The sequence below is a fragment of the Danio rerio genome, chromosome 5, assembly GCF_052040795.2.
Source record: "Danio rerio strain M-AB ecotype USA chromosome 5, GRCz13ab, whole genome shotgun sequence".
NCBI classification, from domain to species: domain Eukaryota; kingdom Metazoa; phylum Chordata; class Actinopteri; order Cypriniformes; family Danionidae; genus Danio; species Danio rerio.
In genome coordinates, this window is record NC_141025.1 from 6694549 (window position 1) to 6710157 (window position 15609).

At 36.4% G+C, this 15609-nt stretch overlaps 1 protein-coding gene across 1 annotated transcript in view; it reads right to left on the reverse strand.

Moving 5' to 3' along the window:
• The window catches only part of tnca (tenascin Ca), a 315748-nt gene extending 308291 nt beyond the window's left edge, over nt 1-7457 (reverse strand). The window contains exon 1 of the mRNA XM_087253034.1: nt 7124-7457. The gene's annotated coding sequence lies outside the window, so the exon portion shown is untranslated. The remainder of the gene's footprint in view (nt 1-7123) is intronic.
• Between the last annotated feature and the right edge of the window lie 8152 nt (nt 7458-15609).

Consider the following 15609-nt stretch of genomic DNA (forward strand, 5'->3'; position numbering starts at 1 on the left):
CAGTTTCTTTACGTTTTTTTTTTTTTCTCTTTACAGTGCAATTTACCTGATTTCTAGCCCTTCTCCTGTCCCAACTTTTATGGAATGTGTTGCAGGTCTGAATGACAGGAAAGACTGAATATTTAAATGAGATGAAGTTAACCAGACAAAACATGAAATATTTGTGTATTTAGAACTCACTACTTCATACATACTTCATAACTCACTACTTATTTACTTTTTCCATACTGTTCCAACTTTTTCTGATTTGAGGTTGTATTTACTTGCTATCTTTTTTTATTATTATTTTCAGAGTACTAATAGCAAAGCTAAAACCATGTGCAAAATGATCCTGCTCATCTGAAAGGATTCCAAAACAATGCTCATTATTGCAATCAACCGACATCCATTTCTACTCCCGCTGACGTCTTTTCTTGTTTTCAGTCAAACTCGTTTAAAGCCATTGCACTTTGAATCACATTTCTGCAAATCACCATTACAGAGAGTTTCCATTGTAGAGTTTCGTATTCTCATTTTAATTTTAATGAGCACTCAATGAGACAAAGCCAAGCGTATAGAAGATATCATTATTTCAGGCCTCATGTTAGTAACACTGATTAGCTCTCTGTGTTCGATGATGTTTTGTCTATTGGCCCTATTAAATAAGATTTAATACCTTGTAGGGGTTATAAGACTTTTAAATGAATCCTCAAATGCTTGAGCGTGTTTTATAATGAATAAGAAGCCGTTATGCTTTCTTGTAGCTATTTATGTTTATGATACACCATTAGTCATCTTTGTGCACTTTAAAGCTGCGTTACCGGTTGTTCTTTTGTTAGTTGGGTTAAGGATAGATCAAGATAGATGACACAATGTTTATGTGCTCATCATGACTTGTTTTTCAGTTTAAGCGCAGGAAAGAGCAGCTGATTTTGAAAAGTGCAGACTAAACTCGACGTCAGCATTCCTATAATTGTACGTACTTTGAAAAACAGCTCATTTTTTATAACTAAACAGATTTTCAGAGGATGCCGCAGTGACTTTGTCTATAGTGCTGTGTTTACACATTGGCTTTGTATGGAGTTATTTCAGCATTCTTACATAATTCAAAAGATGTCAGATCTGATATTTCCCATTTACATTTAGTTATTTAGCAGACCCTTTTATCGACTTACAAATGAGGACAAGGAAGCAATTTACACAATTATAAAAGCAACAATGAATAAGTGCTATAGGCAAGTTTCAGGTATGTAAAGTGTAAGAAGCAAAACATTAGTATTTATTTATTTTTTTTATTTTTTTTGTAGTACAGTTAGCAATGGAGCCAGAGAGGGAATTGCAGATTAGGAAGTGAAGTGGAGACTAAATAGTTGAGTTTTTAGTCGTTTCTTGAAGACAGCGAGTGACTCTACCGTTCTGATGCAGTTAGGGAGTTTATTCAACCAACTGGGCAGATTAAATGCGAGAGTTCGGGAAAGTGATTTCTTCCCTTTTTGGGATGGAACCACGAGGCGACGTTTATTCACAGAACGCAAGTTTCTGGAGGTCACATAAATCTGCAAAAGTGAGAGCAGATAAGAAGCAAAGCCAGAAGTCGCTTTGTAAGCAAACATCAGAGCTTTGAATTTGAGGCGAGCAGCAACTGGCAGCCAGTGCAAACGGATGAGCAGCGGAGTGACATGTGCTCTTTTAGCTTCATTAAAGACCACTCGTGCTGCTGCGTTCTGAAGCAGCTGAAGAGGTTTGATAGAGTTAGCTGGATGCCCGGCTAGTAGAGAGTTGCAATAGTCCAGTCTGGAGAGAACAAGAGCTTGAACAAGTTGAGCTGCATGTTCAGATAGGAAGGGTCGGACCTTTCTGATGTTATAAAGTGCGAATCTGCACGATCGAGCAGTTCTAGAAATGTGGTCAGAGAAGTTTAGTTGGTCATCAATCGTTACTCCAAGGCTTTTCACCAATGAGTTTGAGTAAATCTCTGTCAGGTCATTCCTACACTGTAAAAAAATGCAGGGTTCCACACAATTCGTTCATGTTAGCCCACCACCAGTGTTGGGTAAGTTACTTTAAAAAAGTAATTGATTACAAATTACTGATGATTACTACTGGAAAATTGTAATTTGATTACATTACAGTAGAAGTCCATCTATTATCCCAATAACGAAACTAACAGCATGGTCGAAGGTTAAATGCACGTGTAATGGATGTGCTTCTGCGTTGTGTTTGTTGGTTTAAATGAAAGGATCCATACAGCAATGCAGGCGAACTTGAGTTTATTCTTGTATCTCTCTGTTTTAAAAAAGCATAGGTAACAGACATCAGTCCAATAAACCTTCACAGCACAGCAATGTCTGTCTGTCGGACGGCATCTCACAAATTGACATCATGGGCTAAATAACCATGTTGAAAATAAATAAAAACTACATGAAATTTTGATTTGTAACATGCCTGTATCAAAAAGTATATGTAACAGACATCAGTCCAATAAACCTTCACAGCACAGCAATGTCTGTTGATCAGTACACAATTTTAAAACTCATTTGCTCTAATTTTTAAAGGAAATGCAGAAATGCTACATAAACCTTCTCAAAAATAACTATAAAATGTCAACCCGATTTTATTAAATCCCTAAAGCACATTTTACATATAACATAGAATTTATATGTGATGAAAAAAAAAATAAAATAAAATAAACAAATGGAGAATTTAATTTGGATTAGCTATTGTGCTCATTAAACTTAACTTATATGACACATTCCACACTTAATTATGATCAAAATACATTTCCCTCTCAATAATGATACAACATTTAACCTTGACAACACTGAATAATCTAAACATCAATATTAATCTAATAATATCGCCACAAAGTGAGCGCGCACCGGAAACTACGTCAGTTATCATCTCGCGCCTACGCGATCATACTCAGTTATATATACAGTTGAAGTCAGAATTATTAGCCCCCTTTTGATTTTTTTTCCTTTTTTAAATATTTCCCAAATGATGTTTAACAGAGCAAGGAAAATTTCACAGTATGTCTGATAATATTTTTTCTTCTGGAGAAAGTCTTATTTGTTTTATTTTGGCTAAAATAAAAGTAGTTTTGAATATTTTAAAAAACTATTTTTGGGACAAAATTATTAGCCCCTTTAAGCTAATTTTTTTTTTTTCGATAGTCTACAGAACAAACCATCGTTATAGAATAACTTGCCTAATTACCCTAACCTGCCTAGTTAACCTTATTAACCTAGTTAAGCCTTTAAATGCCACTTTAAGCTGTATAGAAGTGTCTTAAAATATCAAGTAAAATATTATTTACTGTCATCATGGCAAAGATAAAATAAATCAGTTATTAGAAATAGGTTTTTAAAACTATTATGCTTAGAAATGTGCTGAAACAATCTTCCCTCCATTAAACAGAAATTGGAGAAAAAAATAAACAGGGGCGCTAATAATTCAGGGGGACTAATAATTCTGACTTCAACTGTATATAGACTCCCTCCAGTATATTAATAGCAAAAAAAATAAATAAATCAATAAATAAAAAATGTCCAGATATAGATAGAGTTGCAGAAAAGATGAGTTGAGTTAATTGAATAGTAAACTTGCTGTCAATTGGGTAGGTTAATTCCTTGGTTATTTTGTCATTGTAAAAGTTTCTATACTGAAGTCGTGTTTTTATTTATTTTGAATATGTAATTATTTTTAGTTCATTTTATGTTATTTGCGTTTGTATTATTTGGATGTCTTGTTTAAATTGTATATTCGCTGTTGTTAAAAAAAAAAAAACAATTTAAGAAAAAAATCTCTGTACAGACAAAAAAAAAGTCATACTTATAAATACCTATATTATTTTTCAGATGGATGTAAAGAGAACATTATCCAAACTTTGAACACTGAAACGTGAAGAATGCAAAATATTGAAGGAAAAGGAAAGCAATTAATTGTTTGTCTTGTCCATTTCCTTTAAACCGCCTTTCAAAATAAAGTACCCTTCCGATAATAAAAAGGGAGCTAATTATCTAGTTCAGGTGTGTCCAAACTCGGTCCTAGGGGCCGGTGTCCTGCAGATTTCAGCTCCATCTTGCCTTAACACACCTGCAAGGATGTTTCTAGAAACCCTTGTAAGAGCTTGATTAGCTTGCCCAGGTGTGTCTGATTAAGGTTGGAACTAAACTTTGCAGGACACCGGCCCTCCAGGACCGAGTTTGGACATGCCTGATCTAGTGCAACAACACACACCACACATGTAAACCTTTTCTAGTGCTTCTGAAAGTAATTTAGTTATTTATTAGAATTTATTTATATTAGTTTTTTTTAGCTCTGAATTTATTCTGACTCCAATTTTAAGTGATCCTAAAATTTGGACTGTATTTCAGTTTGTAAGTATGGATCACATTCATCCATTTATGACTTAATTTAGAGTTTTGATCAACTTAATTTAGAGTTTCACAATCATCAAATTTGCAGATGATACCACAGTGATTGGTCTAATCAGCAATGATGATGAGGCGGCCTACAGGCAGGATATGCAGCATCTGGCCACTTGGTGCACCGACAATAATCTGCTCCTTAAAACCAACAAGACCAAGGAGCTCATTGTGGACTTCAGAAAGGGACGAACAGGCTCACATGATCCCATCCACATCAATGGGAGGGCCGTTGAGCCTGTCTCGTCCTTCAAGTTCCTGGGGACCCACATCTCAAAGGACATTTCCTGGACCACTAACACCTCCAGCCTGGTCAAGAAGGCTCACCAGCGCCTATTTTACTTAAGGCAACTTAAGAAGAACCAGCTTTCATCAGCCGTACTGGTGAACTTCTACTGCTGCACTATAAAAAGCATCCTGACCAACTGCGTCACAGTCTGGTATGGAAGCTGCTCTGTTGCTGAGTGTAAGGCACCCGGAGAAAAACCAGGAGACTGAGGAACAGCTCTTTCCCCAGAGTATGTGCGCAAGTCTGCTCTGAGGTTAGGGAAGGACTCAACATTATAAAACCGACTTTATGAGTTATAAAGCAGCTGTTTCCTTGAAAAAGACATGATAGTGTCAATAAAAAAATTAATACATTTAATTTTAATCTTTATTTTATACATGTAGCTTAACTCATATTTGTATTTATTTTATTTTATTTTTTTCATTTCAAGGTTTGAATATTTATGAGCATTAACTTAAATAGATTTTAATAGTTTTAAACATTACAGTGTGTTACTGTTTAAATAAACCTTCACATAGAGGTAAAGTTGGTTTTATATTCACACATTCAGACTTTCCCCTTAATATAATTTCATAAAAGTACTATTTACTAACTCTAAATAGCCAAATCATATTAGCAGCCAATGACTATCAAAGTACAACATTGTTCACATTCAGGCCTGGCCCTAACCAGTTTGGCACCCCAGGCAAGACTTCAGGTGGCGCCCCGTCACATCGCAAGAAATTCCACTGCTAGTTTACAGTCATAAGAAACTAAATAGCTTTTTGATCGACTACTACAAGCTGGGAAAACGTCAGATAAATATGCCAATGCAATGTTAACGTTATCGCTGAATAGATCTAATATTTACACATTTGCTTGAGGAAGGAATGATGGGGTAGTTACATTACTATTACTATTCCCCATAACATCCATGCCTTTCCATAACATTAGCTGACGTTAAAACTAACAGATAGCACTATTTAGCTATCTAGTTAGCTATTTAGCTAACTAGATTTATTGATTAGCAATCTGTCAGCGCTGGGATGTAAAAAATATGGGACAACAACTAGCTTCAAATGATAGAATACATAGCAAACAATAGAAATACTGACAATAAGATAAAAGGTTTGGCCTATTAAAATCAATGGCCTATACAGAAATTAAATAAAGCTATAAAATCTATTTCACTTTTAATTGTATTTGCATATTGATTAAAGTTACTATAGTGGTTTGATGAAGAGCAGCAAATGAATCTCTCATTGTGTTTTGTTTAAAAACAGAGGAGTTAATGTAAGAATGCACAGATCTATAATAAAGCATTCGACTACTTTAGTAGCTGTGCTCATTTCAGAGAAAATTAGATGTGTTTAAAATAAACATGCAGGACGGAGCAAAAAAACAAATAAAAAATAAGAAAACGAAGAAAAATAAGCACTTTTCTGACGATCCCTTACTGAAAACTCCGCTCTGTGCTAGCTCTCCTGGCTAAACGCAGATTGCGAGGGCTCAAACGGAGCAGTGCTCGTAATGCCGAGCGAAAAAAAAGAAAAAGACAGCTGTAAAACATAACCAGGTTTGTGTTTTTTGTAGGAAACACGCTTTAGATCTTTTTAGGGTTAGATGTTTTTAAATTATTGCCGTCTATCACTGAATGTGTCAGGAATATCGAAAACAAAACCAACATAACTGCGCTCATTACTGGCACCCCCCCCCCTTGATGTACAGCGCCCTTAGCATTGCCTATACTGCCTATGCCACGGGCAAGCCCTGTTCACAGTCAAATAAACAGTGTTAATGTTGTTTTCAAGTCATACTTGCATGCTAATTCCGATCGAATATTCAAAGTAACATGGTAAACAATAGAGAGACTTTTAAATGGACGAATGTGCAAATATAAAACCAAATTTACCTTTATTATAACCTTCACTGTGAAGTACTGAATTGGAAATGATATTTTAATATAGTCAGCCGTGAACTGAAGTGGGCCAGTCTAAGGCTTGAAACTCCAGGGCTGAAAAGGAGTCCCACTCCGGCCCTGCTAAGGAGTCAATACTTTTGACTTTTTTAAATTTTGACACATTAGTAAAGGTGCACTGAAGGATCTAGTTATCATCACACTCATTAAGATCTGTTATAGATATTAGTGTCTTCAGATAACAGGAACAGTAAGGGTGAAACGTCCAGTACTGTGTGTATTTATATCAAGAGATATACAGCCATGTAAGAGGAACTCTAATAATTCATTTTATTTGTAAATGGAGCCTTTCAAGACACCCAAGGTTGCCTTACAATAAGCATCAACAGCCGTACTAAGACAAATTAAACAATACTAAAACAATCATTGACCAAACAGGTTAAAACACAATAGCGAATTTAAAAGAACATTACAAAAAACATAATAAAAAATTGTTATAGAAAAGCCTAAAAATTCTGTGAGATGTTTTACCTTGACATGTGACCGAAGCTTCTCCCGGCGGATCTCACCAGCATGTAGAGTTCACTGGAAGTGTCTTGATGAGCCTCGGGCTCGTATTGAACTGAATGTAGCTGGAGCGGATGAGTGAAGTTGGCTGCGCTCTCGTCTGTCTTCCAGCATACAAACACAAGAGCTGCTTCCTCAAGCACAAGCTTAACATCTTCAAACCAGAGAAACGTTTCAAAAGTGCCAACTTTAGAGTGTCATTTCATAAAAGAGTGTTTAAAATTAAAGGTGCTGCATGTAAGCTTGACACCCACAATGTTGAACTTCAGCTGTGTTTGTGTGGGTCAGTGTCCTGATTACTGTCAGCTGAGCCAGGAGTGATTGGAGCAATGACTTCTGGGAGTTGTAGTTCAGTTCAGTGGCAGAATTGTAGTTTTGTAGTTGAAGATCGCTGGTGATTATAAGTGTTTGCAGTGGTGGAACGAGTACTAAAAAAAAATCACACTTAAGTAAAGGTGCCATTACTTGTCTACAAAATGTAGTGCAAGTAGAGTTCAAGTGTTTGTTGCTAATATTACTTAAAGTATGAGTAAAAAGTAGAGCTTTCAAAGGTATTCAAGAGTAGTGAGTGTTACGTTGCTAAAAGCTGCTGTGTTTACATTTAATTTGTGGATGTGTGTAGCTGTCATGATCACTAGCGATCAAACCACCAGAGGTCACTGGTAAACACTCACTCTCATAGCACTACAAATCTGCTTGTAAATGGACTACATATTCAGTCATGCTACACACACACACACACCTGCTTCCTCATTTAGACTGATTACACTCTCGCCACCTGAGGATTGTCAGACTGATTACACACACTATTTAAGCAGCACACACGCTCATTCACATTGCCGAGTGTTGTTATCTGTAAAGTAGCACTACAATGCGTTTTACGGTAATATTAGGCAAGATTTAGGTTGTGATGTCAGTTGACCAACGTTCTGGCCAGTCTAAGGATAACGTTATTTTGATGTCCAATAATGACGTTGCTATTTGGTTGATTTTTATTTTTTTTTATAATTTTTTTTTCGGGGTTTTCACCTTTATTTTTGATAGGACAGTAGAGAGAATTGACAGGAAAACATGGGGAGCAGAGAGAGGGGAAGGATCGGCATAGGGCCACGAGGCGGAATCGAACCCAGGTTGCCACAAGCTCCGGAGTGCATGTGTCGACACACTAACCACTACACCACTGACGCCGACAATATATTTGGTTGATTTTAGTGTTGGGAAGTGACAAAAATCCAACGTCGGGCCAACATCTTAAACCAACGTCATATTGACGTCAAATACTGACATTTGTTCGTCAGGTATGGCAACCAAAATCCAACATCTGATAGACGTCATATTGGAAACGTCCAGACAACGTCAAGCTGTAACATCATTAGACGTTGATTTTTGGTTGCTTTTAGGTTGGATGTTGCACATTGATGTCGGCCTGACATTGGGTTCTGACGCAACCCAGTTTTCATTTCAAAGCAAAATGCAACGTCCCCATGACGTTGGGGTATAACTTCAATCTGACATCATGTTAATGTCTTGGTGTTTAAGGCCATTTCGGTCATCATACAGTAAACATCTGTCATCTTCTCATCAGTGACATGCATCTAAACCAGGGATCACCAATGTTGTTCCTGGAGGTCCGGTGTCCAGCAGATTTTAGCTCCAACCCTAATCAAACACACCTGAACAAGCCAATCAAAGTCTTACTATACTTGAAACACCCAGGCAGGTGTGTTAAGGCAAGTTGGAGCTAAACCCTGCAGGGACACCGGCCCTCCAGGACAGAGATTGGTGACCCCTGACCTAAACAGTCTCTTGGTCAATGTGGTAAAGATTTAGGACATCTTCTTGTACATTTTTTAAGCCTCCAAACAGTTTGCTGCATTTATATATCACTCAAGTCTTGAGGCAGTTCAGTATGAGGCGATTTACCTTCTATGTGTGATTTGATTGGACAGGAATCTCAGGACTGATTTTTCTACTGATTTGTACTGTAAACGAGGAAGGCATTCAGGGTAGGTCATCGTGCGAGTAATGTTAGTCTTTGTCATGTCAGATAAAGATGAAGCCTTTAACTTCACAAAAATGTATAAAAACACTACAAAAGTGGACCAGGATAAAATACTGCTGCGTCTGTCAACAATAAACAAATGCAGCAGGAAACGAGTCTCCACTGATGTCAAGAAGAAGGCCAGAGAGTTTATAGTACTGCCTTTTTTCCTGCGCTCCTCTACATTTCACATTCAGCACTTCTTTTAAAATTATACATCACTCTTTAGAGATTATGCAGAGCATTAATAGTAGTTAGAAGAATGTACTTGCGTGGGGGGGGGGGGGGGGGAGCATTGAATGTTGTAATTATATATGATTTGTACTGTATACAAACAAACACACTGTCTTACAATTATTCATAAGATGATGCATTATTATTTTTGCTGAAAGCATCTGTTGAATGCATCTGTGTGATCATTTGCTGAACGCATCTGCCGGATTATTTTCCAGCTTCGTTTTTACCTACACCACTAGTAACATGGGCATTGGATGGAAATTCTGTCAGCCTGGTGTATTATGTTGTTGCAAAATATTAATGAAGGCATCCGTGTGTGATTAAATACTCCACGATGATGGCAAATAAACAGCGCACGACACCGTTCCAGTGTAGTAAAATATTTTATAGAGCTTTTTAATGGATTCTGAAATTAGGCATTCACAGAAACTGAAATGAGACACTCTTTAAATTCGCCCTCTCCCCATTATCTCAGCCGTAAATATCGCCGTGCGTGTATAGTTGTTAGATCGTCTACATAAAAGCGTTAAGCGTGTGGAATAATTGATTCGTCGAAAGGTTTTCATAGTATAAAAGCTGGTGTTTTGACCCTCATTGCTCCAAAAATGATGAATCGGTAATCTGGCTTCTGCTTCTCACCTGCGATTCCTCTTTTTATTTCTCTTTTTCTTTAATGTCCTCCGTCTCCCGCTGTCACTGAGTATCAATCACTGCCTGTTGTGAACTTCAGGTAGTAAGTAATGGCTCAAAGGGTAGAGGAACCAACAAAAAAGCCCCTTCTCCACCCGTCATCTTGTATCTGAGACATACATCACCACAATGAAGTACAAAATCTGACAAATCAAAGCAGATAAACAGACTATAAAGGGATAGTTCACCCAAAAATGAATATTTACTCACTGTTTACTCACTCTCAAGTGGTTCCAAACCTTTATGTTTTTTTTTTTTTTTTTTTGTTGAACACAAAAGAAGATATTTCGAAGAAAGCTGAAAACCTGTAACCATTGACTTCCATACAAGGGGAAAAAAATACTATTTATATATTAGGGCAGGGATCCTCAAACTTTTTTCATCAAGTACCACCTCAGAAAAAAATTGCCTCTCCAAGTACCGCCATAATGAGCAGTATTGAAATATAGTAGCGTAGTAAGCCCAGTAAAGCAGCTACAACTCTTTAAAGTTCAAAAACGTGGCAGATTAATTCCTATTATTAAGAATATTTATTATAGTCAGCCACTTTAAACATAAAGGGCCCTATCATACACCCGGTGCAGTGTGGCGCAAGGCGTGGCGCAAGGCGTGGCGCAGTAGTCTTTTGCTAGTTTCAGCTTGGCGCAAGAGTCGTTTTTAGGCGTTGCGCTACGCTGTTTAAATAGCAAATGCATTAGTGCTCATTTTTGCGCCCATAGGCGTTCTGGTCTAAAAAGGAAGGTGTTCTGAGGCGAACCGCTGGCGCGTTGCTATTTTGAGAATCTATAATAGATTTTTCATTAGACCAAAATTAACCCGGTCTTAACTCCAGCGCAGAGTTGCGCCTTGCTTACGCACTGCTTAATACGCACAAGAGAGCAATAGGCAAATATCTTTACATATGAAAAAAATTTCAAAATTAAGGATATATATATATATATATATATATATATATATATATATATATATATATATATATATATATATATATAGGATATAATAATAATAGATATTGGATATAAATATAAAGGATTCAAATATTACAAAACATATTGTTTTCTAGCCTACATAAATATGAAAAATCACTGCTTTTATGTCTTCTTCATCTCGGGAGGCTTTTTCAGTTCATTCATAACAATTTGCTTTTGTATAATGTTATTATTATTAGCAGTATTATTTATTATATCCACATTTATATTTGTTTTAATAAAAACAAGCTTAGATTTGCCCACCTGTCAGGTTTTAGACCATATGGGGCACAGCATGTGTTTTAGGATATAACTCAGGTTTTTGAGCACATTTTGTTATTATTATTCATTTATTCGTTTGCTGGAAATTAGAACTGAATTTAGAAACAGTTTTGAAATGAATATTTGCGCTTAACAAACAAAATTATTTATTTATAGACTAATTGATGTCTGTGCGTAAAGGTTTCCCTATCCAAGAGCGAAAGTGAAAGTAGATCCATTATCTCTCATTCTCACGCAGTAGATGCTCTGTTTAACTGTTTTCTGTTAAAAAACTGTTAACTGTTTGCTTGTGAAATGCTCAGTTTTTCCACTTAGACTTACTTTGCGTCCTGTAAATAGTGAATGCGCTCTTGGCGCGACGCAGCTGACTCTTAAAGGGAATGGGAGATGAGACTCTGATTGGTTTATTCTCAAAACACACCTATAACTCATTAAGAAAATAAACTCAACCCTTTTAGAACATGAGCCGCGGTGCAAGGCAGATTTCCCGTCCTTAAATTAGCAAAAATGCGTCCTGACACGCCCTGAAAGCGTTTGCGGCCTGCGTTTTGCGCTCTGCGCATGGACCGTCAAAATAGAGCCCAAATATTCTGAACGTTAACACTGTACTGTGCTTATGTGGAAAAAAAAAAAAAAAACAAACTAAAAACGTCAACATTTAAATTAAAATGTGCTTAGGGTAAAAACAAAGTGCTGTACTTAAATGTAAAGTATTAGCATATGGTAGCCAATCCATCAACACCTGGAAATGTTGCCTGGACCTCAGAAATATAGGCTAAATGTCATATAATGAATATTATTATATGTCATATTCAGATATAAATCATTTTTGATAAGTTTTGAAATATATGTAGCATGTACATATAACATATTTGATTCCTCCATGTACCACTAGAAGGAAGCCCGCATACCACTGGTACACGTACCACAGTTTGAGAACCACTGTATTAGGGTAACTCTTCGTTATGTCTTTTGATCATATCGTTCAAATTCCTCTTTTTTTTCTCAAACTAACAATAAAACCTACTTTAAAAAAATGCACTACCTTTCTGTTATGTATTTTTCATATTATTCAACCTCCCTTTAGGTGTCAAAATCACTGTTTTCAGCTTGTCGCACACCCTATTTTAAAGTTCAACAATGAAAATAACATTTTAAAAGATGATTTATCTGGTATCTATTAATGTATCTTAAAAAAGCACAAGTGAAATAATTTAAATATTTCATAGTTATTAATGTGAGACTATTATCAATATTATTTTTTATACAAAATATAGCTGTCGCACAGTATCAGTGTAATTTCCACCACAACACTGTAATGTCGCTTTAAAAAGTTTGTGTGAACAATTATTTAGGTGGTTTCTATGAAAATGAATAGTGAACATGTTCAATATAGAGGGAAATTGAATTTTTATCAACAACACATGAAGAAAAATCAAGGTAAATATTGCTTGATAAGGAAATACATTTATTCTATGTCATTTCCAAGCATGTTGTACCTTCAGAGATGTTTTTAAAAACCAAACACAATGAAGGTAAATAAAAGGGTCTTATACATGAAAGGCTAGTATCAATTCAAAGCTAAACAGTGAAGCTATTTTTCATTTTTTTACAAAAACTGTTGCCATTTCCGCCACTGTTATTTCCATTACCGCACACATTTTTAAACAATATTTAAAAAGTTTTCATCACACATTAAAAGTGTATTCACAATGTATAAGTTCATGCTCTATTCAATATACAAATTCAGTTTATTCATTTTCTAATAAGCTCTTAACCAAATTAATATAAAATTTTAGAGTGTGACGGGTGTACAATTTAGCATACAACTCATTTATTTCATTGACAAAAGTATAATTATTATATATATTGTGGAAAGATTGGTTAGATACAAAAATGATCTTAGACAATGTTTGACTGCAATAATTTGTTTCATTGTAAAATAAGCTGTATATTGAGATGACATTTGTTCAGTTCACAATAAAAAAAAAATGTTTCTCTTCATGTCTAAGTTTGTCCTCTTACAGATCTTAAAACTAGACAAATTGTTTAAACTTATAAGGCTGTTACATTACTTTTGAACAAGTTTTTTTACTCAACTTCACAAGGCTAAAAGTGCCAGTAGTTGAAGAATGGCCCTTAATAAGTTGCTAAATATCTTCTTTTTGTGTTCGACAGAAAAAAAATAAACTCATAAAGGTTTGAAAACAACTAAAGCACAGGTGTCAAACTCAGTTCCAAAAGGGCCGCAGCTCTGCACAGTTTAGTTCCAACCCTAATTAAACACACCTGATCAAACTAATTGAGTCCTTCAGGCTTGTTTGAAACCTACAGGTAAGTGTGTTGGAGCAGGGTTGGAACTAAACTGTGCAGGGCTTCGGCCCTCCAGGAATTGAGTTTGACACCCCTGAACTAAAGGGTGAGTAAATGATAACAATTTTAATTTTGGAGTGAAATCATCATTCATTCATTCATTTATTTCCCTTTAGCTCAGTCTCTGATTTATCAAAAGTCACCACAACGGAATGAACCACCAACTATTCTGGCATATGTTTTAAGCAGGAAACACCCAAACACACTCGCATTCACACAGCCAATTAAGTTCATTCAATTCACCTACACAACTCGTCTTTAAACTGTGAGGGAAACCGGAGGAAACCCAATGTCAACATAAGGAGAACATACAAACTCTACACAGAAATGCCAACTGACCCAGTCGGGTCTCAGACCAGTGACCTTCTTGTTTCGCTAACCACACCGTGCAGCCCTTGGAGTGAACTATCCCCTTTAAATGTGCAATAAATGATGATTATCTCCAAAAACAAAAACAAACACTCATTATGATTCATGATTGGTCAACAATCAGAAACATTCAAGCTGGTGGCCCATGACAAAAATAATGGCACAGTATTTTAAGGGAACAGTCAAATGAAATTGAATTGATTTTGGATTATTACTTTATTTTATTGTACTGTATAAAGCGATTAGTTACTTCCCCTATAATTGTGAATAAACCCATTGCCTTGAAAGTGAAGTAAGGGAGTACACTTGTTGAAACTTGGAATTGTTAAGTTGACTTAACCTAATATTTGTAATTATGTACATACTGTACACTGTAAAGTAATTATCTGACAAAATGTCATGACAGCAAATGTTTTCTTGTTACTTTCACTTATTTTAACTTAATAACTTAAGTTATTTATTACTTTTTTATTTATACATAGCTTAACGTACATGATATTTTAATACTTTGAACTGGCACCTAGTTTACCCTTTTTTAAGATTTAATATTAATATGATGGTTCTTCTGAGTGCGCCAGTTTAGGTTCAGTTCAATACACAATAGAGATCTTTTATTTTAATGTGTTAAAAGTGTCATGTTGGGGGTGTGTACACATCTCGCTGTTTTAGGGGTATGTTGCTTCACATATAAATTAGTTTCGGCTTCCCGCCCAAAATAACAAAGGGGCGGAGCCAAGAGCTCCCACGCTTTGTGTTTGGCAACAGACAGGCAGACAGAGAGAAGCAACATGAGTGAGAGGATCAGCATTCAGCCGTACATGTACGACTCGGACACAGATCAAGCAGAGAGTACACAATCATTTGTGTCTCTGTATAGTTTTAAAGCCAACTGTGTGCTAGTTTAAAGTGCCAAGCTTGTACACCGAGACTAATAACCACGCACACTAAGTTAACTTTGACTGAGGCACTGGATGACCCACTTAGAGCCGCGACACGGCACACCAGACACACACATTCACATGTTAATTAAAATGAAACTATTCAGATGGCGCTCTGTGGCGCGGCAGAAATATGAACAGTGTCCTGGGTCATGTCTGGGCTTCACGGATAGCCGTCGACTTGAAGCGCCGGTATGTGTACCCTGATAGAAACCTATGTTTAGAATTCTAAAATGCATGGCGCTGCGTGGCATGACACCGAGCCGCGCTTCTGGTGTGCGACCTGCAGGCAAGTTCGTTATTTCCAATGGAGGGACGCGTACGGGAGGCAACACGCTCGCACTTTCCAGCTGCACCTAGTTAAGATCACAGGGATTTTCTGTGATTGCAGGAAATGCAAACGGCTGAAGTTTAAGGAAGACGCAATGAAAAGTACACATGTTTGCAAACCCACCTAAAGTTACAAACAATGGCGCCGATGAGAGCGATCATGTGTTGAATGTTGATCTTGTGTTGAGCCAAATGAGCCTTACATCTAAAAATAGAGCAAGG